Genomic DNA, 4,543 nt, shown 5'->3' on the forward strand with positions numbered 1-4,543 from the left:
TTTTATTTTAGATAATTTGATAACACGAGAAGGAATTCCTCCTTCAGATACAATCAATGTACTGAGTAAACGCTTTTCATGTCTCGGGGTATCATTTTTGTACAGTACAACAGTCTGTGTGGGTTTATTTTTCGAAAATGACTGTGAGCGCATATTACAAATTTTATACGACTTTCTCTTTGTTCACGCTTAGTTCAGAACAGATGAGGGTTCTTTTTTTTTTTTTTTTTTTTTTTTTTTTGTAGACAGAAGAAATAATTTTAATCATACAGTAATAACCTAAACTTACCTTTACAGACAAGACGAGGACGAAAAAATTTTTGGGTAAAGCATATAACTTAGATAATAAAGAGATTGGTCTGACGTACTACAGCCTGTGGACCGACGTTTCTCTCAGCCCAACTTTGACACTTGGAAACGACACATTCGAGTCCACATTCGGTCAACACGACATGAGTGGTGTCTGACCGTCGAAACCACAACTCCTAGGGCCCAGCGTCTGCCGGCCACGGCCCGGTGTTGACCAGCTGCCACTCCTGAGTGTTCGGAATGCGCACATCGGCTGAATAATTGGACCAGATACCGGAGGGTAAATATGACGGTTGTTGTTCTTTCTTTTTTAATTCATTTCTTCTACTCTCCTTAATCCCAAATTTGTAAATAGTCAAACTTGACGTCGCACATTTATGTAAAGCTAAAAGGAAACAACAATAAATTTCCTCGAGTCAACCCGCCGCCCCCATGCACCCCCTCGAGTCACGTGTACCCCGCTCTCGTCGTGATACTAAACCATGTTAATTCGTCGGCGAATGATGACTCTGGTAAAGTGGTGGTTAAGTTTAACTTTACGAGCGGTGCACTTACAGACGTTTAACGAACACAAATCAGTTTTGCGCTAGGAGTTTCCCCATAGACATAACGTCCTATCAATCGATACATCCCCTTATTCGTCCGTTTTCGAAACATTGTGTGAGATTCGTGTTAATGGTCACCCGGTCCACACAAACCATTTTTACACTGTCATCATCACGCGTGCTTGACTTTCTACATATCCACCACCTTCCGTTACAAAAACAAGACAATCAACAATTACAAAAAGGAACCAGTGTGTACCAACAAAGAATAACGTAAATTGTGACTTGGTTGCTCAAATACCAATGTTTCACACGCCATGTATATTTTTTACTGTGTCTTTTTTCTTTATATCAAATTCGTGCGAAGATTTACAGAGTGTGCAGTTGGTGTTATGACGATCCAGTTCTTTGTACCCAGTAATTCTTGACATAAAGACACATTCTTATAATCACATGGGTAAAACGAATTTACCGATGGTTTGTTTCCTCTGGATGATTGTCGACGCGCGGACTTCGAGTGTCTAATTGACAGACCAATAGAACCACAGATAAGGACGGTCCAGTATAAACTTCGTCCGTCGAGGTAATTTCATGTCGTGCGTACATCTCGTTGGTGCCACTATACGATAATGCATCGAACTACCTCTCATCACCTGTCGCTACACAACACCCATATCGACACTACAATACCACTCTTCCGTCTCAGTATATTTCGCTCAGTAACAGCTCAAATGCGATCGAATTGTTAAATCGCAATTTTTCCATATTTAAGGTACTTTGAAAAATCATTTCAGTTGCCTGTAAGAGCTCAGCAGAGCAACAAACTGTGTAAAGTTGCACATTTTAAGCTTTAAAATGTGATTTTTCAAGCGGCACCATTGTCGTTACTAGTAGAACAACTTTGTGTAACAGAAATAAATAGAATAATAAGCTAGAGCCTCTTTGTATTCCAGTAATTAAACATGTTGAAGTACTCCTTTTAGCCGCTTTCACACCAAGTACTTTGCCGTACTTAGCTCCCAGCACTTAGTTCCTCCATGGGACTAAGAGCCGATCGCGTTCACACCGGAATAAGTTCCCTGAGGGAAGATCACGCAACGTCACTTCTTCTTCTTCTGCTTTGGGTTTACTGGCAGGCCGCAAACCACTTCACGGCCAACCTGATCTCACCAGAATGCGTCACTCAGGTTGTTCACGGAGTATACTGCCACCCGGAGTCCCCGGCTGGAAGTCCCCGGAGTTGGGGACTGGCTTCAGTAGAAGCTGCTGGGACTCCCAGCGAGTAAATTGCCAGAAGCGCCGACACCTCCTCATCACTCCACCGCTCCCATGTTTTTTTTTGTGTTGCCATAAGTTAGTCTCTCTCAGTTGGTGCGCTGGGCTAATGCTAATGATGCTAATGCCAGCAAATACAATGGCAGCTTCACAAAACTTTTCAGAGTTTTACGGGCGTGGTTTTCAATCCACCCAGCCAATCAGAAATTGGAACTTTTTTCTCCCAGGAAAGTCCCTGCTCTCTAGCAGGGAGTAAAAAGGGGTGAAAAGGTTCGCAAAAAAAAACAAAAAACTTCTAGTTCCAGATATTTTTGGTGAACTCGGAACTATTCCTGGGAAAAGTACTGTCTATATCCATGAACCAAATAATCTTCACTCTTGTGCACTCTGACTTCTCGTTAATCTGTCTGGGGGGTTAATCCCTCTTCAGCTGCAGGAAAATATACGTTGACCTTGGACACACGCTCACAGCTTGCTCCAAAGGCAAAGGTATTTATACATGAAGCCAATCACAAGAATACAGAACTTTTTCACAGCAGACCTTTGACTTGTCATAGTAAGGAAAATATAATAATGTGCACCAAGTGAGCCAGCATGTACAACACCAGCCCCTGCCAAATGGCTGGAATGCAGATATCATTGATTTTAATAAACACAGCTGAGCTTTCCCGTCTTCAGAAGGACAATCTCTGAAGTAAAAAGAGGTATGTTAGGAGGAAAACTGTTTATATGTAACGATTGACAGAGGACATATTGTCCCTTGATCTTACATTTACAATCTTTCTCTCAGAGATGCAGTCAAACAAAAACTACAAACATAAAGGAGGTCAAAGATAAATAAATGTAAGTGTATAATGCGTATCAGAGAACTAAATTCTTTAAAACGCTCAAAATCAATAGATTTTTGCTATAAAATGAGCATTGATGATCACAATAAATTGTTTAAGATGAGATACTTTATTGATCCCAAATTGAATGTATTTACCATGAAATACTGCTCAAAACTAATTCTGCGTGATTACCAAAAAAAAGAGTGGCCAATTAATCTTTGTAATGCATAATTGAAAGTTATAGAAGAATATAAATTAAAATGCTTTTCTGTTTAAACACAATGCAAAGCAATACATACATTCGGAAAATATAAAGGAAAAAAAAGACATTGTTGTATTTTTTCAAACCTGAGTGGAAATAGGCATGCTTCATAACATCCGTTGTAATTGGTCAGCTATATAATGGAGTTACAAGCATTTTGTGAAAGAGGATTAACTGCATGCGAGTATCACAACATCTTCCCACAGCACTGTGTCTCCAAGCTCCCACTACAAGTCGTCAGAGGAAGTACACTTGTTTTGACGAATTGTAGAAAAGCTTGCAGAGTAAAACCACATAAGCTGGTTGGGAACCTACTTTCATGGAGTCGAGTATTTACAACGTTACATCACCACCATTCACACATTTAGGAAAGTAAAGCGGATTCATCTGTCATTCATCTGCCAAACACAAGATCCATCATGGGAATGATTGAATTTCACCAACATTTTGGAGGAATATCATTTATCTAACATACACTTTGATCATCTATCTGCTTAGTTATATGCCTATTCAAATGTTTATCAAAAGGGAATAAATAGTGCAACACCTCAGAAGTCTCAAGCAGGAGAGGCAGCTCTTTCTTGTGTTTTTATGAAATATAAGGTTTGAAGGTTTTTAAATCTCACTTTGATTGTAAGAAGTAAATGTAAGGTCAAGTATAAGCAAGCCTCCAGGTTGACCTACTTTGACAAATGAATGTGACAGAAAGCTTTATACATCTTTATCCTATCTGCACCGTGATGTTTAGTGGTACTGTACTCTACGTTGCTAAAAACATATATCCTACATGTTCAGTTTCCCTGCACCCATTCCCAAAAACATGATGTGTTAAGCCCCTTCCTCTTGGATGATCTAGGGCTCTGTGGGTAATCTTTTCAACAGATCAGAGATGCTCGGACTGAGCACAAAGTGGGGCTGCGCCATCGACCTCCTAATGGGATTGGCCGCCATCACTAGATGTGCTGCTGCGATTAGACTGCTTTGAAGCGTTCAGGGATTTAGGCCTGAAACACCCTGCCCCGGGCAATTAGCACTACATGCTTAGGCAGAATGACGTGAGTTTATGCTCGATATCTCTGCACAGAATTGGTGACAAGTGAGGCAGGGAAATTGGGTATTTCTTTCTTGATGTATGAATTGAATAATATGTGCGCCTAAAGATTCTCCGTCTGAGATCGGGGTTGTTTTTAAAGGCTGGTTGGGCTGTTAAAATATTCCAACTGATTCTGGACTGAAATGATACACAAGCATATTTTAATGCACTAAAAAGAGGAGACCAAGATTGTATGAGGAAAATCTCTTAAAGACAATTTGTAACTTTG

The sequence above is a fragment of the Notothenia coriiceps genome, unplaced genomic scaffold, assembly GCF_000735185.1.
Source record: "Notothenia coriiceps isolate Sejong01 unplaced genomic scaffold, NC01 NC01_scaffold00001303, whole genome shotgun sequence".
NCBI lineage: Eukaryota > Metazoa > Chordata > Actinopteri > Perciformes > Nototheniidae > Notothenia > Notothenia coriiceps.